General features: G+C 55.2%; 1 protein-coding gene across 2 annotated transcripts in view; it reads left to right on the top strand.

Moving 5' to 3' along the window:
- Window positions 1-25371, top strand: part of plekhg2 (pleckstrin homology domain containing, family G (with RhoGef domain) member 2) — a 148010-nt gene that overhangs the window by 13412 nt on the left and 109227 nt on the right. Inside the window, exon 1 of one of the 2 annotated variants that reach the window (XM_038785932.1) lies at window positions 14933-15082. The exons of the other annotated variant lie outside the window; for it this stretch is intronic. The gene's annotated coding sequence lies outside the window, so the exon portion shown is untranslated. Of the gene's footprint in view, window positions 1-14932; window positions 15083-25371 lie in introns of those variants that run through there. 2 annotated transcript variants of the gene reach the window in all.

Raw genomic sequence — 25371 nt, 5'->3', positions numbered from 1 at the left:
AACCAGTTTAACTCTAAGACCCTGTTCCCTTGTAGCGGAGGAAATGATCATTCTCTTCCTGACCTTATTGGTCCCATTCGGGTCTTGATCCCAACAACAACTTCCATTTGTATAGCACCTGCAGTGCAGTATGACATACCCAACGTGCTTCGGAAGAACATACCAAACAAACGATGGCGTTGAGCTGCAATAGGGCATAGGACAGGTGGCCAGAAGCTTTGTCAAAGAGGTAGGTTTGAAGGAATGCCCTAAAAGAGGAAAGAGATCCAGGCGGGAGAGGTTTTGGGAGAGGATTGTCGAGCTCAGGGTCCGGGCAGCTGAAGCCATGGCCGCCAGTGATGGAGTGGTTACAATTGGGGGATGATCGAGAGGCCAGGGTTAGAGGAGCCCAGAGAGGGTGGTGAGGGATGGAGAAGGTTACAGCCATAGGGAGGGATTGACAAACATGATTGAGAATTTGAAAGCCAGGCTGTTGCTGGCGTGGGAGCCAGTGTGGGTCAGCGAGTCATCTGTTGGCGAGACCACATCTGGACTGCTGTGTCCAGTTTGGGTCTCCTTATTTGAGGAAGGATGTGGTGACGTTGGAGGCAGTTCAGAGGACGTTCACCAGATTGATTCCGGGGCGGAAAGGGTTGACGTGCGAGGAGAGATTAAACAGTTTGGGCTCAGACTCGCTGGAGTTTAGAAGGATGAGAGGGGATCTGATCGAGGTGTATAAAATACTAAGAGAAATTGATAAAGTAAACATAGACCAAATAGAACATAGAACATAGAACAGTACAGCACAGAACAGGCCCTTCGGCCCTCAATGTTGTGTCGAGCCATGATCACCCTACTCAAACCCACGTATCCACCCTATACCCGTAACCCAACAACCCCCCCCCTTAACCTTACTTTTATTAGGACACTATGGGCAATTTAGCATGGCCAATCCACCTAACCCGCACATCTTTGGACTGTGGGAGGAAACCGGAGCACCCGGAGGAAACCCACGCACACAGGGGGAGGACGTGCAGACTCCAATATACCCCTTGTGGGGCAAGGTAGACGAGGGGGTCACAGATATAGGCTGAGAGATGGTAGATTTAGAACTGAGATGAGGAGGAACTACTTCCCGCAGAGGGTGGTGAATTTGTGGAACTCGCTGCCCCATAGTGCGGTGGAGTCTGAGTCATTAAATGGTTTCAAGAAGGAGATCGATATATTTCTGATTTAAAAACAGGTTAAAGGGACATGGAGAACAGGTGGGGAGTTGGATTTGAGACCAGGGAGAGATCAGCCATGATCTGATTGATGGAGCAGGCGAGAAGGGCTGAATTGCCGACGTCTGCTCCTAATTCCTGTAATATGGCTGCACATTAGTTCGACCAATCAGGGAACGAGTCACTCATCTTGATTATTCAAAGTGGTGGCCACTGGATACGTTTCTTAAAAATAAATTTAGAGTACCCAATTCATTTTTTTCCCAATTATGGGGCAATTTAGTGTGGCCAATCCACCTACCCTGCACATCGGGCAGCATGGTAGCACTGTGGCTAGCACTGTGGCTTCACAGCACCAGGGTCCCAGGTTCGATTCCCTGCTGGGTCACTGTCTGTGTGGAGTCTGTACCTTCTTCCTATGTCTGCGTGGGTTTCCTCCGGGTGCTCTGGTTCCCTCCCACAGTCCAAAGACGTGCAGGTTAGGTGGATTGGCCATGATCCAATGACCCTTAGTGTCCAAAAAAGGTTAGGAGGGGTTACGGGGATAGGGTGGAAGTGAGGGCATAAGTGGGTTGGTGCAGGCTCGATGGGCCGAATGGCCTCCTTCTGCACTGTATGTTCTATGTATCTTTGGATTGTGGGGGTGGGACCCACGCCACTGGGTAAGTTTGTGCGTAGATTCTTGAGTGGACTGGTTCCAGTTTGAGCCTCTTCTGCCCAAATCGCTGCTCAAACTTGGTCCAAAAACCTGGCAATTTGGGAGGGCGATGGAGGCCATTGGGCAAGGCTGATCAGGAGAAAACCGGACTATTTGGGATGGAGGGAATGATGGAACCGAGGTTTGTGGGAGTTTGTTGTGTGGTAATAGGCTGTCAGGTTTACGGTGACGGTAACTATACTTTGAAAATAATTCCTTGGCTGCAAATGTTACTGGGATGTCTTGGGGTTGTGAAAGTTGCTATATAAATGTAATTGTTGGCAGCACGGTGGCCTAGTGGTTAGCACAACCGCCTCACGCCGGTGAAGTCCCAGGTTGGATCCCGGCTCTGGGTCACTGTCCGTGTGGAGTTTCCACATTCTCCCCGTGTCTGCGTGGGTTTCGCCCCCACAACCCAAAAATGTGCAGAGTAGGTGGATTGGCCATGCTAAATTGCCACTTAATTGGAAAAAATAATTGGCTAATCTAAATTTAAAAAAATAAAAATGAAAAAATAAAAAAATAAATGCAATTGTTTTTTGCTGGTGATGCATCGGACCGGCTACCAAGGGGAGGGCAACAGTTACGCCTTTGTCATGTGAGAGTACCTTGAAGAAATGGGTGTTTATTACTGCAGTGATGTCAGAGAGTGGGTGGAGCTGGGCTGTCTGTCAGCTTTTTACTTTTGTTTTAGGCTGTTTGCTGCAGGGTCTATTTTAGTTTCGTTTTCAGAGCTGGAGAGCTGCAGTCACAGCCAGGAGGGGTATGAATCTCTCTCTGTAATCTAAAGACTGTAAATCGATCCTATTGACAGCAGTGACTTTAACCTGATCTGCTTCTGGTAAAAGGTGTTTTAAGTCTTATGGATGTTAAAAGGAAAGCTTGAAGGATTACTTAGCGTTGTATTCTTTGGGTTGTATTTGAATTGATGGTTGCCAAGATGTTCACTGTATGTTTTAAAAAGGTTAACTTGACTTCATAGAATAAACATTGTTTCGCTTTAAAAAATACGTTTCCATTTCTGCTGTACCACACCTGTAGAGTGGGCCGTGTGCTCCCCATACCACAATCGAGTAAAAGTTGTGGGTCAGGTGAACTCCATGCTACACTTTGGGGTTCTCTAAACCCTGGCCTATAACACCTTTCACAGCGATGGTTTTTGCGCCTCCATGGGACTTGGTTCAATGTTTCAGACTCAGAGCGCACCCCCTGAGGCCACACGGAACCCCAGACCACATCCGGGTGAGATTTCAGTGTCCCTCCCTCTCTCTCTCTCTCTCTCTGTTCCCATGCAGTGCGGAAAGGAAGCTGAAGCTTTAGTTGTGGATCTGTTGTTCGGGAATTCTGAAGCCCAGGGTGTCCTTTCAGACCCGGAGGGGCTAAGGGTGTTTGCTGGGATCTTAATGAAACCCAGACCAGGGGTCAGGGAGCACCGTGATTTCTATCAGCACAGCACCATTAATAGAAACAATCTGTTATTCGGCAACATATTTCATTTCATAACCTCCACTCGCTAATCCTCTGGGCAACGCAGAGCTAATATCAACGTTTTTCCTGATGGATATCGAATGGCAGAGTTGTACTCATAGTGAGGAATTGTAAACGTCTTTAATCCGTCTTCCCTTGCTAGGGGTTTACATGGCTAGAAGGACAAACGCAATTATAAAAGCCGCACTGTCAGAGGGTCAGTACTGAGGGAGTGCTGCACTGTCAGAGGGTCAGTACTGAGGGAGCGCCGCACTGTCAGAGGGTCAGTACTGAGGGACCGTCGTACTGTCAGAGGGTCAGTACTGAGGGAGTGCTGCACTGTCAGAGGGTCAGTGCTGAGGGAGTGCCGCACTGTCAGAGGCTCAGTACTGAGGGAGTGCCGCACTGTCAGAGGGTCAGTACTGAGGGAGTGCTGCTCTGTCAGAGGGTCAGTACTGAGGGAGTGCTGCTCTGTCAGAGGGTCAGTACTGAGGGAGTGCTGCACTGTCAGAGGGTCAGTACTGAGGGAGTGCTGCACTGTCAGAGGGTCAGTACTGAGGGAGTGCCGCACTGTCAGAGGGTCAGTACTGAGGGAGTGCTGCACTGTCAGAGGGTCAGTACGGAGGGAGTGCTGCACTGTCAGAGGGTCAGTACTGAGGGAGCGCCGCACTGTCAGAGGCTCAATACTGAGGGAGTGCCGCACTGTCAGAGGGTCAGTACTGAGGGAGCGCCGCACTGTCAGAGGGTCAGTACGGAGGGAGAGCTGCACTGTCAGAGGGTCAGTACTGAGGGAGTGCTGCACTGTCAGAGGGTCAGTACTGAGGGAGTGCCGCACTGTCAGAGGGTCAGTACTGAGGGAGTGCTGCACTGTCAGAGGGTCAGTACTGAGGGAGTGCCGCACTGTCAGAGGGTCAGTACTGAGGGAGTGCTGCACTGTCAGAGGGTCAGTACTGAGGGAGTGCTGCACTGTCAGAGGGTCAGTACTGAGGGAGTGCCGCACTGTCAGAGGGTCAGTACTGAGGGAGTGCTGCACTGTCAGAGGGTCAGTACTGAGGGAGTGCTGCACTGTCAGAGGGTCAGTACTGAGGGAGTGCCGCACTGTCAGAGGGTCAGTACTGAGGGAGCGCCGCACTGTCAGAGGGTCAGTACTGAGGGAGTGCTGCACTGTCAGAGGGTCAGTACTGAGGGAGCGCCGCACTGTCAGAGGCTCAGTACTGAGGGAGTGCCGCACTGTCAGAGGGTCAGTACTGAGGGAGCGCCGCACTGTCAGAGGGTCAGTACTGAGGGAGTGCTGCACTGTCAGTGCATCAGTACTGAGGGAGAACTGCATTGTCAGAGGGTCAGTACTGAGGGAGCGTCGTACTGTCAGAGGGTCAGTACTGAGGGAGTGCTGCACTGTCAGAGGGTCAGTGCTGAGGGAGTGCCGCACTGTCAGAGGCTCAGTACTGAGGGAGTGCTGCACTGTCAGAGGGTCAGTACTGAGGGAGCGCCGCACTGTCAGAGGCTCAATACTGAGGGAGTGCCGCACTGTCAGAGGGTCAGTACTGAGGGAGCGCCGCACTGTCAGAGGGTCAGTACGGAGGGAGAGCTGCACTGTCAGAGGGTCAGTACTGAGGGAGTGCTGCACTGTCAGAGGGTCAGTACTGAGGGAGTGCCGCACTGTCAGAGGGTCAGTACTGAGGGAGTGCTGCACTGTCAGAGGGTCAGTACTGAGGGAGTGCCGCACTGTCAGAGGGTCAGTACTGAGGGAGTGCTGCACTGTCAGAGGGTCAGTACTGAGGGAGTGCTGCACTGTCAGAGGGTCAGTACTGAGGGAGTGCCGCACTGTCAGAGGGTCAGTACTGAGGGAGTGCTGCACTGTCAGAGGGTCAGTACTGAGGGAGTGCTGCACTGTCAGAGGGTCAGTACTGAGGGAGTGCCGCACTGTCAGAGGGTCAGTACTGAGGGAGTGCTGCACTGTCAGAGGGTCAGTACTGAGGGAGTGCTGCACTGTCAGAGGGTCAGTACTGAGGGAGTGCCGCACTGTCAGAGGGTCACTACTGAGGGAGCGTCGTACTGTCAGAGGGTCAGTACTGAGGGAGCGCCGCACTATCAGAGGGTCAGTACTGAGGGAGTGCCGCACTGTCAGAGGATCAGTACTGAGGGAGCGCCGCACTGTCAGAGGGTCAGTACTGAGGGAGTGCTGCACTGTCAGAGTGTCAGTACTGAGGGAATGCTGCACTGTCAGAGTGTCAGTACTGAGGGAGTGCGGCACTGTCAGAGGGTCAGTACTGAGGGAGTGCTGCACTGTCAGAGTGTCAGTACTGAGGGAGTGCTGCACTGTCAGAGGGTCAGTACTGAGGGAGTGCTGCACTGTCAGAGGGTCAGTACTGAGGGAGTGCTGCACTGTCAGAGGGTCAGTACTGAGGGAGTGCCGCACTGTCAGAGGGTCAGTACTGAGGGAGTGCTGCACTGTCAGAGGGTCAGTACTGAGGGAGTGCCGCACTGTCAGAGGGTCAGTACTGAGGGAGTGCTGCACTGTCAGAGGGTCAGTACTGAGGGAGAGCTGCACTGACAGGGGGTCAGTATTGATGGAGTGCCGCACTGTCAGAGGGTCAGTACTGAGGGAGTGCTGCACTGTCAGAGGGTCAGTACTGAGGGAGCGCTGCACTGTCAGAGGGTCAGTACTGAGGGAGTGCTGCACTGTCAGAGGGTCAGTACTGAGGGAGTGCCGCACTGTCAGAGGGTCAGTACTGAGGGAGTGTCGCACTGTCAGAGGGTCAGTACTGAGGGAGTGCCGCACTGTCAGAGGGTCAGTACTGAGGGAGTGCTGCACTGTCAGAGGGTCAGTACTGAGGGAGTGCTGCACTGTCAGAGGGTCAGTACTGAGGGAGTGCCGCACTGTCAGAGGGTCAGTACTGAGGGAGTGCTGCACTGTCAGAGGGTCAGTACTGAGGGAGTGCTGCACTGTCAGAGGGTCAGTACTGAGGGAGTGCCGCACTGTCAGAGGGTCAGAATGTTGTACACTCGTTATCAAAGACAAAGCTAAAAATCGGAACAGGCCGAGGTGTGATTTTGAGTGGATTTATTCTGTGCCTGAATCCAGAATTGGACAGTGTGAGGAAAAGATTAATGAAGGGATTGTGACCGAGTGCAGACGGATCTGTTTCCAGGGGTACGAGAGTCGGTAACCTGAGGGACAGAGATTCAGGTCATTGGCGAAAGTAGCAGCGAGTCAGATGAGGAGAATTGTTTTGGAGAGATGGTGGTTGTTGTGATCGGGAAGGTGCTGGCTGGAAGTGTGGGAGAAGCAGATTCCATCGGGACAGATTAAACCCGCAGAGCGAGGAATGTGTGACTCATTGTATAGAGGGGGCTGCCACAGCCCCGATGGACTGAATGGCCACATTTGCCACATGATTCTCTCCCTTACCCTCCAACATAACACGGCAGCAATAAAGTCACCAGCTCTCCTGTGCTAATCTGCAGATAAAACAGTGCAAAGGGCGTGAAGGAAGAAATAGCAATGTTCCTCTCCAATCACCTCTGTCTGTGAGGGTCGCATAGTCCCCATCACACCCCCACCCACACACCACCCAGCCTATTGCAACTCTCCCAACAGAACCCCGACATTGACGGAATATCCATGAGGAAGAATTGGAATTAACAGATTGTTGCGGATGCTAAACTGTTTCTGGAATTCAGTTCATGTCAAGAACATGCTTCAGTGGTGATGATATGAATATGTTCTTGTGAATCTGGATGTTAGCCAGGACGTGGACTGCTTACAGTGAAATCTTTCATCTGGATTCAACTTTTTAAATGTTGAAGATGTAATGACACCTGGTGTGACATTCCCTTCTCCCAGGAGCCAGGATTATTCCCATTGCATTCCCAGCTTGATTTCTCTCTTACTGAAACTATTTGAGGATTTTGTAAACTGGAACTGCGCTGCCCTCCCTGTCAGAGGGTCAGTACTGAGGGAGTGCCGCACTGTCAGAGGGTCAGTACTGAGGGAGTGCTGCACTGTCAGAGGGTCAGTACTGAGGGAGTGCTGCACTGTCAGAGGGTCAGTACTGAGGGAGTGCCGCACTGTCAGAGGGTCAGTACTGAGGGAGTGCCGCACTGTCAGAGGGTCAGTACCGAGGGAGTGCCGCACTGTCAGAGGGTCAGTACTAAGGGGGTGCTGCACTGTCAGAGGGTCAGTACTGAGGGAGTGCCGCACTGTCAGAGGGTCAGTACTGAGGGAGTGCCGCACTGTCAGAGGGTCAGTACTGAGGGAGCGCCGCACTGTCAGAGGGTCAGTACTGAGGGAGTGCTGCACTGTCAGAGGGTCAGTACTGAGGGAGTGCCGCACTGTCAGAGGGTCAGTACTGAGGGAGTGCCGCACTGTCAGAGGGTCAGTACTGAGGCAGCGCCGCACTGTCAGAGGGTCAGTACTGAGGGAGTGCTGCACTGTCAGAGGGTCAGTACTGAGGGAGTGCTGCACTGTCAGAGGGTCAGTACTGAGGGAGTGCTGCACTGTCAGAGGGTCAGTACTGAGGTAGTGCTGCACTGTCAGAGGGTCAGTACTGAGGGAGTGCTGCACTGTCAGAGGGTCAGTACTGAGGGAGTGCCGCACTGTCAGAGGGTCAGTACTGAGGGAGTGCTGCACTGTCAGAGGGTCAGTACTGAGGGAGTGCCGCACTGTCAGAGGGTCAGTACTGAGGGAGTGCCGCACTGTCAGAGGGTCAGTACTGAGGGAGTGCCGCACTGTCAGAGGGTCAGTACTGAGGGAGTGCAGCACTGTCAGAGGGTCAGTACTGAGGGAGTGCTGCACTGTCAGAGGGTCAGTACTGAGGGAGTGCCGCACTGTCAGAGGGTCAGTACTGAGGGAGTGCCGCACTGTCAGAGGGTCAGTACTGAGGGAGTGCCGCACTGTCAGAGGGTCAGTACTGAGGGAGTGCGGCACTGTCAGTACTGAGGGAGTGCCGCACTGTCAGAGGGTCAGTACTGAGGGAGTGCTGCACTGTCAGAGGGTCAGTACTGAGGGAGTGCCGCACTGTCAGAGGGTCCGTACTGAGGGAGTGCTGCACTGTCAGAGGGTCAGTACTGAGGGAGTGCCGCACTGTCAGAGGGTCAGTACTGAGGGAGTGCCGCACTGTCAGAGGGTCAGTACTGAGGGAGTGCCGCACTGTCAGAGGGTCAGTACTGAGGGAGTGCCGCACTGTCAGAGGGTCAGTACTGAGGGAGTGCCGCACTGTCAGAGGGTCAGTACTGAGGGAGTGCCGCACTGTCAGAGGGTCAGTACTGAGGGAGTGCTGCACTGTCAGAGAGTCAGTACTGAGGGAGTGCCGCACTGTCAGAGGGTCAGTACTGAGGGAGTGCCGCACTGTCAGAGGGTCAGTACTGAGGGAGTGCCGCACTGTCAGAGGGTCAGTACTGAGGGAGTGCCGCACTGTCAGAGGGTCAGTACTGAGGGAGTGCCGCACTGTCAGAGGGTCAGTACTGAGGGAATGCTGCACTGTCAGAGGGTCAGTACTGAGGGAGTGCTGCACTGTCAGAGGGTCAGTACTGAGGGAATGCTGCACTGTCAGAGGGTCAGTACTGAGGGAGTGCTGCACTGTCAGAGGGTCAGTACTGAGGGAGTGCTGCACTGTCAGAGGGTCAGTACTGAGGGAGTGCTGCACTGTCAGAGGGTCAGTACTGAGGGAGTGCTGCACTGTCAGAGGGTCAGTACTGAGGGAGAGGCGCACTGTCAGAGGGTCAGTACTGAGGGAGTGCCGCACTGTCAGAGGGTCAGTACTGAGGGAGTGCAGCACTGTCAGAGGGTCAGTACTGAGGGAGTGCCGCACTGTCAGAGGGTCAGTACTGAGGGAGTGCTGCACTGTCAGAGGGTCAGTACTGAGGGAGTGCTGCACTGTCAGAGGGTCAGTACTGAGGGAGTGCTGCACTGTCAGAGGGTCAGTACTGAGGGAGCGCCGCACTGTCAGAGGGTCAGTACTGAGGGAGTGCCGCACTGTCAGAGGGTCAGTACTGAGGGAGTGCCGCACTGTCAGAGGGTCAGTACTGAGGGAGCGCCGCACTGTCAGAGGGTCAGTACTGAGGGAGTGCCGCACTGTCAGAGGGTCAGTACTGAGGGAGTGCCGCACTGTCAGAGGGTCAGTACTGAGGGAGTGCCGCACTGTCAGAAGGCAGTTTTGGATGTCTTAATTCAGATGGCATTTTTGCCAGGGTGCAGTGTCCTCCCAAACTCTCCTCACTCCCAGCTCTGGCCTCAGCTTTAGTGACAGATGGTGGGTTCTCCGATCAGACTCCCAGCAGCTGTGTCACAGTGGGTCGGATCACTCACTGACAAGAGGGTGTCTCACTCTTCCTTTCTGGGGAGGGGTGGGGAGGAGGAGGGGCTGGGATGGAGAGTGTGGTTTCAGTCAGTATAGAAGATTGAAATGTCCATTACTGGAGTATCTCAGGGAGTAGCGGCTGCCCCCTGATATGTTGCTGCTCGGACATTCCTCCTGCGTGTGCCCAAACCCTTTCATCCCCCAGCTTCAAATAGATGTTATCTTTGAGCCAAAGTTTAATCTCCACCATCGAATAGAACTGATTGCAAAACCCCAACTGCAGCATCGACAGCTTGGCCAATCCTGGCCATCAGGAGTCACAGACTGACCACGGCCTTACTGACACGCACACACGTGAACACAGACGTGCACATGTTTGAACATCATGCCTGGATACACGCACATCCACAGGCAGTCATGTGTTAAGATGTGCAGACACATGGGCGCACACGTCTATGAGCACTCACAGACGTGTGCACACGTGTGTGAACACCCACGCATGTGTGAACACATGCGCAGGCATGTATACACAGGTATGAAACACAGCTAAATGCATGTGCACGTGTCTAAACACATGAACACAGACATGTTTGCACAAACATGTGTGCACACATATTCAGACATGCATGCCGTGTACGCCATGTGCCGGCACACACAGTCTTGCCCAGACAAACACGCGTGACTGCGCCCAAGCAAACACCTTTCAGCCGCAGTGACTGTTGCTGATTGGCACCTATGGGTGCCTCTCGCCCAGGTGGGTGCCCGCGATTGTAAAATTCCTGCCCCCTCTCTGCCAGCTGGGCTAAACTCAGGAACCAGTTCCAGAACCTTCTCAAGCTGCTCATCGCAGGCCCCACACGTCAGTCACGGCCTCTACTCCAGATCAGAGATTCACTTATTGTGGGCTGATATAAATGGTCGGAGCGATTTGCTTTTTGCTGTGATTATTCCCCTCACAGGAACAGAGACAGGAGCTCCTTGTGAAATGGGAATGGTTTCTTAAAGGGATACTCCACCGGAACTGGGAATGGGATTCGCCTCCCCGGCAGGGTCAGAGTTCACTAAGGAGTGTTTATGTGGGATTATTGCTGGCATGGCAATTAACAGTCACCAGGAGTTGACAAATGTAAGGGTGTAGTTTGTGGGACAGGATTCCAGCTCCTCTCTCGCTCTGTACGGTGGGGGCGGGGGCGGGGGTGGGGGTGGGGTCAAACCATCTGCTCGAACCCTCACTCCAGGCCTTCGTTATCTTCAGGCTCGATTCATCCAGTACTCTGCTGAGCGTCGCTCCTCACTGCATCCCTATCTCCCTCACCCTCCCCTCGCACCTCACCCCCGCCCTCACCCTCCCCTCGCACCTCACCCCTCCCTCACCCTCCCCTCGCACCTCACCCCTCCCCACCCTCCCCTCGCTCCTCACTGCATCCCTCTCTCCCTCACCCTCCCCTCGCACCTCACCCCTCACTCACCCTCCCCTCGCACCTCACCCTCCCCTCGCTCCTCACTGCATCCCTCTCTCCCTCACCCTCCCCTCGCACCTCCCCCACCCTCCCCTCGCACCTCACCCCCTCCCTCACCCTCCCCTCGCACCTCACCCCCCTCCCTCACCCTCCCATCGCACCTCACCCCCTCCCCCACCCACCCCTCGCTCCTTACTGCATCCCTCCCTCACCCTCCCCTCGCACCTCACACCCTCCCTCACCCTCCCCTCGCACCTCACCCCTCCTCCACCCTCCCCTTGCTCCTCACTGCATCCCTCCCTCCCTCACCCTCCCCTCGCACCTCACCCCCCTCCCTCACCCTCCCCTCGCACCTCACCACCTCACCCACCCCTCCCTCACCCTCCCCTCACACCTCACCCCCTCACCAACCCCTCCCTCTCCCCTCGTTCCTCTTCCTCTCCCCTCACCCCCTCCCTCTTTTCTCACCCCCTCCCTCTCTCCTCCCTGTCTCCTCACCCCCTCCCTCTTTCCTCCCCCTTCTCCCTCTGTCCTCAACCCCTCCCTCTCCTCACCCTCCCCCCTCATTCCTTTTCCTCCTCCCTCTTTCCTCACCCTCCTCCCTCTCTCCTCACCCTCCCCCTCTCCTCGCTCTCTCTCTTTCCCGATAACCTCCTCCAGGCCCTCAACCCTCCGAGATCTCTGCTGTCCTCTCGTACAGGCCTCTTGCACATCGATGAACATTAATCTCTCCAAACCTCGTCGGCTGTGCCCCCTGCCACAGGAACTCTGGAATTCCATAAACCTCGCCTCCTCTTTACCTCTCTCTTCCTGCTCTCCTTAAAAACCTGTCCCAATACCTCTTTACATGGCCCGATGCCAGTTCGATTTGAAACATCTTCCTTGGAACATCCTTGAGATGTTTGAAAATGTTGAAGATGCTGCAAGACATTGTTGTTTATAGCAGCTGGTTTCTGTAGCAGAGCAGATTGCCTGAACCTTCTCAAGGGCTGTTCAGTCCATTGAGTCTGAATAATAGTTACCAGGGAACAGGAAGATTGAAGCTGAGGTGTCACAGCGCCACCACAGTCTGGAGGCTGTAATTACCCCGTGACTGGTTTACATAGGCAGATTGCATTATGAATCCTGTCCCATCCTGAACATACGATGCGGGTTTATCATGGGTAATGCTGATGGAGATATAAGAATTTTAATATTTTCGGCACGTCCACGGAGTCAGACCCGAAGAGGCGAGAACAGTGTCGCCTGACGTGTGGTTGGAGGATGGAGTGTTGTCGGGTTAGAAAGAGTCTAAATCCTGAACCCTATTCATAGAATCATAGAATTTACAGTGCAGAAGGAGGCCATTCGGCCCATCGAGTCTGCACCGGCTCTTGCAAAGAGCACCCCACCTAAGCCCACACCTCCACCCTATCCCCGTAACCCCAACTATCCTTTTTTTGGACACTTTAGCGTGGCCAATCCACCTAACCTGCACATCTTTGGACTGTGGGAAGAAACCGGAGCACCCGGAGGAAACCCACGCAGACACGGGCAGAACGTGCAGACTCCGCACAGACAGTGACCCAGGCCGGGAATCAAACCTGGGACCCTGGCGCTGTGAAGCAACAGTGCTAACCACTGTGCGACCGTGCTGCCCATAGATTTACGTTCACATTTAAACTTTCAAATCCAGTCTTCCAGTGTATAATGGTGACCAGTTTTATATCAGCCAACCCTCTCTGCAGTGGAAGGCCAACCTCCAGGTTTGCTGCAGAGTGGGAGAAACGTGGGGTGTCCATTCGCCATTGGTGACCCAGTGTTCATGGGAGTCAAGCACAAGAAAGAATTTGCATTTCTATAGCGCCTACCCTGAACCCAGATCGTCCCAGAGCGCTCCACAGCCAATGAAATACCGCTTTGAAACGCAGTCACTCCTGTCGTGTGGGAAATGCAGCAGCTGGCGTGTGCACAGCAAGATCCCACAAGCAGGAATTTGTCCGGGATTGGCAGGGTCAGCGTTTATCACCCCTATATAAAGAGGGGGTGAGCTCCCCCGCCCCTTTCTTGAACCGGCTGCAATCCGTGCAGTGTAGGTACTCTCACTGTGCTATTAGGGAGGGAGTTCCGGGATTTTTGACCCAAGGTACATAGAACATACAGTGCAGAAGGAGGCCATTCGGCCCCTTGAATCTGCACCGACCCACTTAAGTCCTCACTTCCACCCTATCCCCGTAACCCAATAACCCCTCCTTACCTTTTTGGTCACTAAGGGCAATTTATCATGGCCAATCCACCTAACCTGCACGACTTTGGACTGTGGGAGGAAACCGGAGCACCCGGAGGAAACCCACGCACACACGGGGAGAACGTACAGACTCCGCACAGCCAGTGACCCAAGCCGGGAATCGAACCTGGGACCCTGGAGCTGTGAAGCCACAGTGCTAACCACTGTGCTGCCGTGCCGCCCACGGCCGATACATTTTCAGGTCGGGGTGGTGGGCGAGTTGGAGGGGAACATGCGGGTGGTGGCGTTCCCCCTGCTGCTGTTTGTCCTTCGATGGGAGGGGAGGGGAGGGGGGGGGGGGGGCAGAGGCAGGTTTGGACGGTGCTGGCCAAGGTGAGAACCTGTCCTGATGAGATGGTTTGTCCAGTTGGATGGGGTGCGATTCCCCGACGGGTATTTCAGCGAATCGTTGCCAGGAGAGCTGGTTTTGCTCGTGCCAACACCTGGCACTTTCTCAAGACGGGTGCTGTTAGAACCCGGCGTCTGCTGCAAGGAGGTGTAAATGTCAACAGGAAGAGGGAGTGTACGAACCACACGGTACCTTGTACAACATTCACAAACCTTCCTGTAATGCGCACCAAGATTCAACGCCGGCACTGTAACCAAGACAGATGTTCTTGTAGTGATCAGTAATGACAATTTACTTCGATATCATAAACAATCTTCCCGCAAAGACATGACAGTAACTGCAGCTGTTCGGATCCAGGGCGCTGACTCAGGGATCAATCACTTTTGCTATGTCAACGGTCACAGTGCGGTTACAGGGTCTGGCCAGTAAGTGGCACTATTGAGTACATTTCTACACTCTCAAGACCGTAAGAAATAGGAACAAGAAGGAGACCTTGTGGGCCATTCAGCCCCTCGAGCCTGCTGCACCATTCTGGACGGCGCATTTCATCTCAGTGACCCAAGCGGGGAATCGAACTTGGGACCCTGGCGCTGCGAAGAAACGGTGCTAACCACTGTGCTACCGTGGCACCCAAATAATGTGATGGACAAGAAGCAGTTTGGGGGCAGAACGGTGGTGCAGTGGTTAGCACTGCTTCCTCATGGTGCAGAGGACCCGGGTTCGATCACTGTCCGTGTGGAGTTTGCACATTCTCCCCGTGTCTGCGTGGGTTTCACCCCCACAACCCAAAGATGTGCAGGGTAGGTGGATTGGCCATGCTAAATTGCCCCTTAGTTGGCAAAAATGAATTGGGTATGCTAAATTTTCAAACAAAAAATAAATAAGCAGTTTGGATGGGTAGAATCCGACGGAGAGTGAATTAAATTGGTCATTTAGGCACTCCATCGGATTGGGGACATTGCTCCCGTGAGGGGCAAGTGGAGCTCCAATCTGTCATCGCTCATGGTGCCTGAAATATTTACCATGAGCAGAGTGCCAAAGAGAGAAGGGCATTCTCCATCCTCTGCATGAACAAATCTCTCTCGTTCCGTTGCCTGGCAACCACGAGTATTTCTCCCTCTCTCTTTCTCTCTCTCTGAAGCGATGCTGTATCTGCAGTTATTTAGTGATTCGTGCAGACTCTGCGACCAAAGGCATCGTGACGTCGGCGAACAGGAAGATGTTGCTGGAGTTTGCAGGTGCTCGTCCAACCCGTCCGCTCGAGCTGTCGCCCTCCGTCTAGACGGCGCCGGCCGTAATCCGCGGGGTCGGCGAGGCGAGGCGGGATGGCGCAGGACAGGTAATCCCCTCTCCCGGGCTGAATGGGATAACGGGACCCCCCTCCGCCCAGTCTCTCGACTGGCTTCCCGGGCGGGCGGAGAACCTCCAGCGGTTGGTGGTGCGGAAGGTGCTGGGTGTGTGGAACAGCAAAATGCCGGGCATGTAGCTTTGTGGTTTGATCATCTGTCTCACTGAGGAAGTTAGCGCGGAGCGGCACTGCAATGTTTTTCCTGCAGTTAAGACCCACCAATTCTCCCCCCGTGCGTTCCCCGACTCTCCACCTGCTGTTTCAACCCACTCGTGCCAAGGGCACTTTTGAAAAGCAGTTCACAGAACACGGTCACCTTCAAATTTGGGGTTGCGGTCTCAAAGGTTTAGCTCACTGGGCTAAATCGCTGGCTTTTAAAGCAGACCAAGCAGGCCAGCAGCACGGTTCGATTCCCGTACCAGCTTCCCCGGACAGGTGCCGGAATGTGGCGACTAGGGGCTTTTCATAGTAACTTCATTGAAGCCCACTCGTGACAATAAGTAATTTTCATTTCATTACATTTTTCAAATCGATTGCCCAGGTGCTTGAATATTTTGCATTGGAGCTGTGTCCAAAATTAACCCTTTGTTGCTGTTACCGGCGGTTATACTTGTTAAAAAAAACCACATATCCTAATGGGCAGCTATATCTTCCCATATTCCCATATTCCCATATTCCCCGCTCCGCAATCTGTGAAGATCACTGAGCGAGAAACTGTCTCAATTTGGAGTCAAAACATTTTTGTTTCAAATTTTGTTCCTGAGATGTGAGCACAGATTCCAGATTGAGGGAGTGCGGCACTGTCAGAGGGTCAGTACTGAGGGAGTGCCGCACTGTCAGAGGGTCAGTAGTGAGGGAGTGCTGCACTGTCAGAGGGTCAGTACTGAGGGAGTGCCGCACTGTCAGAGGGTCAGTAGTGAGGGAGTGCTGCACTGTCAGAGGGTCAGTACTGAGGGAGTGCCGCTCTTTCAGAGGGTCAGTACTGAGGGAGTGATGCACTGTCAGAGGGTCAGTACTGAGGGAGTGCCGCTCTTTCAGAGGGTCAGTACTGAGGGAGTGATGCACTGTCAGAGGGTCAGTACTGAGGGAGTGCCGCACTGTCAGAGGGTCAGTACTGAGGGAGCGCTGCACTGTCAGAGGGTCAGTACTGAGGCAGTGCCGCACTGTCAGAGGGTCAGTACTGAGGGGAGTGCCGCACTGTCAGAGGGTCAGTACTGAGGGTGTGCTGCACTGTCAGAGGGTCAGTACTGAGGGAGTGCCGCACTGTCAGAGGGTCAGTACTGAGGGAGTGCTGCACTGTCAGAGGGTCAGTACTGAGGGAGCGCCGCACTGTCAGAGGGTCAGTACTGAGGGAGTGCTGCACTGTCAGAGGGTCAGTACTGAGGGAGTGCCGCACTGTCAGAGGGTCAGTCCTGAGGGAGTGCCGCACTGTCAGAGGGTCAGTACTGAGGGAGCGCCGCACTGTCAGAGGGTCAGTACTGAGGGAGTGCCGCACTGTCAGAGGGTCAGTACTGAGGGAGTGCCGCACTATCAGAGGGTCAGTACTGAGGGAGTGCCGCACTGTCAGAGGGTCAGTACTGAGGGAGTGCCGCACTGTCAGAGGGTCAGTACTGAGGGAGTGCCGCACTGTCAGAGGGTCAGTACTGAGGGAGTGCTGCACTGTCAGAGGGTCAGTACTGAGGGAGTGCCGCACTGTCAGAGGGTCAGTACTGAGGGAGTGCCGCACTGTCAGAGGGTCAGTACTGAGGGAGTGCCGCACTGTCAGAGGGTCAGTACTGAGGGAGTGCCGCACTGTCAGAGGGTCAGTACTGAGGGAGCGCCGCACTGTCAGAGGGTCAGTACTGAGGGAGTGCTGCACTGTCAGATGGTCAGTACTGAGGGAGTGCTGCACTGTCAGAGGGTCAGTACTGAGGGAGTGCCGCACTGTCAGAGGGTCAGTACTGAGGGAGTGCCGCACTGTCAGAGGGTCAGTACTGAGGGAGTGCCGCACTGTCAGAGGGTCAGTACTGAGGGAGTGCCGCACTGTTAGAGGGTCAGTACTGAGGGAGTGCTGCACTGTCAGAGGGTCAGTACTGAGGGAGTGCCGCACTGTCAGAGAGTCAGTACTGAGGGAGTGCCGCACTGTCAGAGAGTCAGTACTGAGGGAGTGCCGAACTGTCAGAGGGTCAGTACTGAGGGAGTGCCGCACTGTCAGAGGGTCAGTACTGAGGGAGTGCCGCACTGTCAGAGGGTCAGTACTGAGGGAGTGCCGCACTGTCAGAGGGTCAGTACTGAGGGAGTGCCGCACTGTCAGAGGGTCAGTACTGAGGGAGTGCCGCACTGTCAGAGGGTCAGTACTGAGGGAGTGCTGCACTGTCAGAGGGTCAGTACTGAGGGAGTGCTGCACTGTCAGAGGGTCAGTACTGAGGGAGTGCCGCACTGTCAGAGGGTCAGTACTGAGGGAGTGCCGCACTGTCAGAGGGTCAGTACTGAGGGAGTGCTGCACTGTCAGAGGGTCAGTACTGAGGGAGTGCCGCACTGTCAGAGGGTCAGTACTGAGGGAGTGCCGCACTGTCAGAGGGTCAGTACTGAGGGAGTGCCGCACTGTCAGAGGGTCAGTACTGAGGGAGTGCTGCACTGTCAGAGGGTCAGTACTGAGGGAGTGCCGCACTGTTAGAGGGTCAGTACTGAGGGAGTGCTGCACTGTCAGAGGGTCAGTACTGAGGGAGTGCCGCACTGTCAGAGAGTCAGTACTGAGGAGTGCCGCACTGTCAGAGAGTCAGTACTGAGGGAGTGCCGCACTGTCAGAGGGTCAGTACTGAGGGAGTGCCGCACTGTCAGAGGGTCAGTACTGAGGGAGTGCCGCACTGTCAGATGGTCAGTACTGAGGGAGTGCCGCACTGTCAGAGGGTCAGTACTGAGGGAGTGCCGCACTGTCAGAGGGTCAGTACTGAGGGAGTGCCGCACTGTCAGAGGGTCAGTACTGAGGGAGTGCTGCACTGTCAGAGGGTCAGTACTGAGGGAGTGCTGCACTGTCAGAGGGTCAGTACTGAGGGAGTGCCGCACTGTCAGAGGGTCAGTACTGAGGGAGTGCCGCACTGTCAGAGGGTCAGTACTGAGGGAGTGCTGCACTGTCAGAGGGTCAGTACTGAGGGAGTGCCGCACTGTCAGAGGGTCAGTACTGAGGGAGTGCTGCACTGTCAGAGGGTCAGTACTGAGGGAGTGCCGCACTGTCAGAGGGTCAGTACTGAGGGAGTGCCGCACTGTCAGAGAGTCAGTACTGAGGGAGTGCCGCACTGTCAGAGGGTCAGTACTGAGGGAGTGCCGCACTGTCAGAGGGTCAGTACTGAGGGAGTGCCGCACTATCAGAGGGTCAGTACTGAGGGAGTGCCGCACTGTCAGAGGGTCAGTAGTGAGGGAGTGCTGCACTGTCAGAGGGTCAGTACTGAGGGAGTGCCGCTCTTTCAGAGGGTCAGTACTGAGGGAGTGATGCACTGTCAGAGGGTCAGTACTGAGGGAGTGCCGCACTGTCAGAGGGTCAGTACTGAGGGAGCGCTGCACTGTCAGAGGGTCAGTACTGAGGCAGTGCCGCACTGTCAGAGGGTCAGTACTGAGGGAGTGCCGCACTGTCAGAGGGTCAGTACTGAGGGTGTGCTGCACTGTCAGAGGGTCAGTACTGAGGGAGTGCCGCACTGTCAGAGGGTCAGTACTGAGGGAGTGCTGCACTGTCAGAGGGTCAGTACTGAGGGAGCGCCGCACTGTCAGAGGGTCAGTACTGAGGGAGTGCTGCACTGTCAGAGGGTCAGTACTGAGGGAGTGCCGCACTGTCAGAGGGTCAGTCCTGAGGGAGTGCCGCACTGTCAGAGGGTCAGTACTGAGGGAGCGCCGCACTGTCAGAGGGTCAGTACTGAGGGAGTGCCGCACTGTCAGAGGGTCAGTACTGAGGGAGTGCCGCACTATCAGAGGGTCAGTACTGAGGGAGTGCCGCACTGTCAGAGGGTCAGTACTGAGGGAGTGCCGCACTGTCAGAGGGTCAGTACTGAGGGAGTGCCGCACTGTCAGAGGGTCAGTACTGAGGGAGTGCTGCACTGTCAGAGGGTCAGTACTGAGGGAGTGCCGCACTGTCAGAGGGTCAGTACTGAGGGAGTGCCGCACTGTCAGAGGGTCAGTACTGAGGGAGTGCTGCACTGTCAGAGGGTCAGTACTGAGGGAGTGCTGCACTGTCAGAGGGTCAGTACTGAGGGAGTGCTGCACTGTCAGAGGGTCAGTACTGAGGGAGTGCTGCACTGTCAGAGGGTCAGTACTGAGGGAGTGCCGCACTGTCAGAGGGTCAGTACTGAGGGAGTGCCGCACTGTCAGAGGGTCAGTACTGAGGGAGTGCTGCACTGTCAGAGGGTCAGTACTGAGGGAGTGCCGCACTGTTAGAGGGTCAGTACTGAGGGAGTGCCGCACTGTCAGAGGGTCAGTACTGAGGGAGTGCCGCACTGTCAGAGAGTCAGTACTGAGGGAGTGCCGCACTGTCAGAGAGTCAGTACTGAGGGAGTGCCGCACTGTCAGAGGGTCAGTACTGAGGGAGTGCCGCACTGTCAGAGGGTCAGTACTGAGGGAGTGCCGCACTGTCAGAGGGTCAGTACTGAGGGAGTGCCGCACTGTCAGAGGGTCAGTACTGAGGGAGTGCTGCACTGTCAGAGGGTCAGTACTGAGGGAGTGCCGCACTGTCAGAGGGTCAGTACTGAGGGAGTGCTGCACTGTCAGAGGGTCAGTACTGAGGGAGTGCAGCACTGTCAGAGGGTCAGTACTGAGGGAGTGCCGCACTGTCAGAGGGTCAGTACTGAGGGAGTGCCGCACTGTCAGAGGGTCAGTACTGAGGGAGTGCCGCACTGTCAGAGGGTCAGTACTGAGGGAGTGCCGCACTGTCAGAGGGTCAGTACTGAGGGAGTGCTGCACTGTCAGAGGGTCAGTACTGAGGGAGTGCCGCACTGTCAGAGGGTCAGTACTGAGGGAGTGCCGCACTGTCAGAGGGTCAGTACTGAGGGAGTGCCGCACTGTCAGAGGGTCAGTACTGAGGGAGTGCCGCACTGTCAGAGGGTCAGTACTGAGGGAGTGCCGCACTGTCAGAGGGTCAGTACTGAGGGAGTGCCGCACTGTCAGAGGGTCAGTACTGAGGGAGTGCTGCACTGTCAGAGGGTCAGTACTGAGGGAGTGCTGCACTGTCAGAGGGTCAGTACTGAGGGAGTGCCGCACTGTCAGAGGGTCAGTACTGAGGGAGTGCCGCACTGTCAGAGGGTCAGTACTGAGGGAGTGCTGCACTGTCAGAGGGTCAGTACTGAGGGAGTGCCGCACTGTCAGAGGGTCAGTACTGAGGGAGTGCCACACTGTCAGAGAGTCAGTACTGAGGGAGTGCCGCACTGTCAGAGGGTCAGTACTGAGGGAGTGCCGCACTGTCAGAGGGTCAGTACTGAGGGAGTGCCGCACTGTCAGAGGGTCAGTACTGAGGGAGTGCCGCACTGTCAGAGGGTCAGTAGTGAGGGAGTGCTGCACTGTCAGAGGGTCAGTACTGAGGGAGTGCCGCTCTTTCAGAGGGTCAGTACTGAGGGAGTGATGCACTGTCAGAGGGTCAGTACTGAGGGAGTGCCGCACTGTCAGAGGGTCAGTACTGAGGGAGCGCTGCACTGTCAGAGGGTCAGTACTGAGGCAGTGCCGCACTGTCAGAGGGTCAGTACTGAGGGAGTGCCGCACTGTCAGAGGGTCAGTACTGAGGGTGTGCTGCACTGTCAGAGGGTCAGTACTGAGGGAGTGCCGCACTGTCAGAGGGTCAGTACTGAGGGAGTGCTGCACTGTCAGAGGGTCAGTACTGAGGGAGCGCCGCACTGTCAGAGGGTCAGTACTGAGGGAGTGCTGCACTGTCAGAGGGTCAGTACTGAGGGAGTGCCGCACTGTCAGAGGGTCAGTCCTGAGGGAGTGCTGCACTGTCAGAGGGTCAGTACTGAGGGAGCGCCGCACTGTCAGAGGGTCAGTACTGAGGGAGTGCCGCACTGTCAGAGGGTCAGTACTGAGGGAGCGCCGCACTATCAGAGGGTCAGTACTGAGGGAGTGCCGCACTGTCAGAGGGTCAGTACTGAGGGAGTGCCGCACTGTCAGAGGGTCAGTACTGAGGGAGTGCCGCACTGTCAGAGGGTCAGTACTGAGGGAGTGCTGCACTGTCAGAGGGTCAGTACTGAGGGAGTGCCGCACTGTCAGAGGGTCAGTACTGAGGGAGTGCCGCACTGTCAGAGGGTCAGTACTGAGGGAGTGCCGCACTGTCAGAGGGTCAGTACTGAGGGAGTGCTGCACTGTCAGAGGGTCAGTACTGAGGGAGTGCTGCACTGTCAGAGGGTCAGTACTGAGGGAGTGCTGCACTGTCAGAGGGTCAGTACTGAGGGAGTGCCGCACTGTCAGAGGGTCAGTACTGAGGGAGTGCCGCACTGTCAGAGGGTCAGTACTGAGGGAGTGCTGCACTGTCAGAGGGTCAGTACTGAGGGAGTGCCGCACTGTTAGAGGGTCAGTACTGAGGGAGTGCTGCACTGTCAGAGGGTCAGTACTGAGGGAGTGCCGCACTGTCAGAGAGTCAGTACTGAGGGAGTGCCGCACTGTCAGAGAGTCAGTACTGAGGGAGTGCCGCACTGTCAGAGGGTCAGTACTGAGGGAGTGCCGCACTGTCAGAGGGTCAGTACTGAGGGAGTGCCGCACTGTCAGAGGGTCAGTACTGAGGGAGTGCCGCACTGTCAGAGGGTCAGTACTGAGGGAGTGCCGCACTGTCAGAGGGTCAGTACTGAGGGAGTGCCGCACTGTCAGAGGGTCAGTACTGAGGGAGTGCTGCACTGTCAGAGGGTCAGTACTGAGGGAGTGCTGCACTGTCAGAGGGTCAGTACTGAGGGAGTGCCGCACTGTCAGAGGGTCAGTACTGAGGGAGTGCCGCACTGTCAGAGGGTCAGTACTGAGGGAGTGCCGCACTGTCAGAGGGTCAGTACTGAGGGAGTGCCGCACTGTCAGAGGGTCAGTACTGAGGGAGTGCCGCACTGTCAGAGGGTCAGTACTGAGGGAGTGCCGCACTGTCAGAGGGTCAGTACTGAGGGAGTGCCGCACTGTCAGAGAGTCAGTACTGAGGGAGTGCCGCACTGTCAGAGGGTCAGTACTGAGGGAGTGCCGCACTGTCAGAGGGTCAGTACTGAGGGAGTGCCGCACTGTCAGAGGGTCAGTACTGAGGGAGTGCAGCACTGTCAGAGGGTCCACGCTACCCCTGAGATGAGTTTAGTGTACTGGATCCCAAATCAGCACTGGGATCCCCCTCTAGTGTCTTCAACAATATTTATTCTTTAATCAGTATGAATGAAAACGCTGGAGATGTGATTATAGACAAGAACGAAAGCTGAACGAGGATTGGAAGATTGCCTGGTTAGGTGGCGGTGGGCGGGGGAGGGGGGGGGGGGGTGTTGTTCATGACCCACCACCTTCACCCCTCCCAAGTTATATCAACAGATGCCCCGTCACTGGAGACGGGTTCAGTGTTAACTTGTTTTAAACACAGTGTGAAGTCTGGGCTCTGACTAAGGTTACAGTGCGGGTTAGTGATACCGTCTTGGAATTCTGTTTGTCCTCCCTGTCCCTCTCAGACTGTGACACCCTCGGTGACGGGAGCACATTGATTCCCGCTGGACAGGTCTCTGCTGTCAGACCCACGAGTCTGCGAGCGGATGGTCAGGTGTCTGTGATGGATCTGCCCGCCCACCCCCCATCGCCCCACCACCGGATTCGCCTGGCTGGGAGGCTGACATCCACTGAGGAATTGGGAGGGCTCTGCCAAGTTCCCAGGCCCACACTTTGATCCCACTCGGCAGTTTTCAATTGGTGTTTAAGAGACTGGATTGCGAGGGGCTGCGGCGGTTACTGAGTCAGGAGTGCGCGTGAAAAAGGTTTCATGTTTGCATCACTCCAGCAGTGGTTACGGCCAGAACTTTATTCCATTCCAGATGTTGGTTGAAGAGACTGTCAGTCAGGAGGGGAGGATTAGTGAGGTCGCGCTCAAATGGACTGATTGGAACCTGGACCGTGGCACATGCTGCTCGGGATCAAAGCCCATTAACCCTTTGCTTGCTGCAATGTGGCTTCAGATGGAGGCAGATGTAGCGTGGGTCAACTGCGAAGGTGGATCTAGTCTGGGAATTATATGTAGATAATGACAGACACCCCCTTCCCCCACAAGCTGATCTCCCAAACAATTTTTATTCCTTTTGCATCATAGTCCTACCCTGCACATCTTTGGGTTGTGGTGGTGAGACCCACGCAGACACGGGGAGAATGTGCAAACACCACACGGACAGTGACCCGGGGCCGGGATCGAACCCGGGTCCTCGGCGGTGTGAGGCAGAAGTGCTAACCCACTGCACCACCGTGCCGTCCCTCCCCCTCGCGACTTCAGTCTTGACCAGGCTCAACAACTGATTCCCCCTGATTCCCATTAACTCCAGTTTAACTCGGGCTCCTTGATGCCGCACTCGGTCAAATGCTGCCTTGATGTGAAGGGCAGTCACTCTCACCTCACCTCTGTGATGAAATCAGAAACTCAATGGCAGCAGGGTAGCATGGTGGTTAGCATAAATGCTTCACAGCTCCAGGGTCCCAGGTTCAATTCCCGGCTGGGTCACTGTCTGTGTGGAGTCTGCACATCCTCCCCGTGTGTGCGTGGGTTTTCTCCGGGTGCTCCGGTTTCCTCCCACAGTCCAAAGATGTGCGGGTTAGGTGGATTGGCCGTGCTAAATTGCCCGTAGTGTCCTAATAGTAAGGTTAAGGGGGGGGGAGTTGTTGGGTTACGGGTATAGGGTGGGTTTGAGTAGGGTGATCATTGCTCGGCACAACATCGAGGGCCGAAGGGCCTGTTCTGTGCTGTACTGTTCTATGTAATGGCTCCTTCCATCACTTTACTGATGATCGAGATTGGACTGATGGGAGTTAGACTTTGTGTACAGGTCACACCTGGGCAACTTTCCACATTGCCGGGTAGATGCCGGTGTTGTAGCTGTACTGGAACAGCTTGGCTAGGGGTGCGGCAAGTTCTGGAGCACAAGTCTTCAGTACTATTGCTGGGATATTGTCAGGGTCCATAGCCGTTGCAGCATCCAGTGCCTTCAGCTGTTTCCTGATACCACGTGGAGTGAATCGTATTGGTTGAAGACTGACATCTGTGATGCTGGGGACCTCTGTAGGAGACCGAGGTGGATTATCCACTCATTCTGGCTGAGGGTTGTTGCGAATGCCTCAGCCTTGTCTTTAGCACTGATGGGCTGGGTTCCTCCATCATTGAGGATGGGGATATTAGTGGAGCCTCCTCCTCCAGTGAGTTGTTTAATTGTCCACCACCACTCACAGCTGGAGGTGGCAGGACTGCAGAGCTCTGTGCGGGTCTGGTGATTGTGGGATGGTTGTTGATGTTGTGCGCTGCCGGTAGAGGGAGTGAGTATTGAAAGTGGTGCTGGTCAGTTCCGCTACTTTGGCCTGGATGGTGCTGGGTTTTCAGAGCCGCAGAGTCCAGGCAGGTGGAGAATGTTTAATCCCGGCTCTGGGTCACTGTCCGTGTGGAGTTTGCACATTCTCCCCGTGTCTGCGTGGGTCTCACCCCCACAACCCAAAGATGTGCAGGGTAGGAGGATTGGCCATGCTAAATTGCCCCTTAATTGGAAAAAATAAAAGAATTGAGTCCTCTAAGTTTATTTAAGAACCGATGACATCCCCTAGGGATGCTTACAGTGCAGGATCTCGAGATGGGAATGCCATTGAATGACACGTGGAGATGGTTCGACTCTCTCATTGACCAAGTATTAGATCACTAGATAAAAGTATTCGATCAGCTGACCCAATATCTCCCTGTGTGACCTGATTGGTTTGAGAATGCTCGCGACATTTCAATATATTACAGATGCTACATAAATATAAGTTGCTGTGATGTAACAAGCTGCCAGGCAGGCGTTAGTGTAGCTGTGAAGGGCTCCACATATGACACACGCTTCCTGAGAGTGTGGCTCTCCGTTTCTGTCACACATCGCGTTCTGTCGGAAGGTCCACTGTTCGACTGAAAGATGGACTGGGGTTTTCCAGGTCTTCCCACTGATGGGATCTTCCGGTCCCTCCGTAGGACCCCCCCCCCCCCCACAAAGCCAGGTGCATGGCCAGCGAGCAACGCGTGGCCATTGGCATGGGTGGGACCAGAAGATACTCCCCCCCCCCCGCAGCCAATGGCGATGTACTTCCACCACTGAAAACGCCAC

Source organism: Scyliorhinus canicula, chromosome 27, assembly GCF_902713615.1.
Source record: "Scyliorhinus canicula chromosome 27, sScyCan1.1, whole genome shotgun sequence".
Lineage (NCBI taxonomy): Eukaryota > Metazoa > Chordata > Chondrichthyes > Carcharhiniformes > Scyliorhinidae > Scyliorhinus > Scyliorhinus canicula.
Note: the sequence above shows the minus strand (reverse complement) of the source record. Positions and strands in the feature narration are given on the sequence as shown.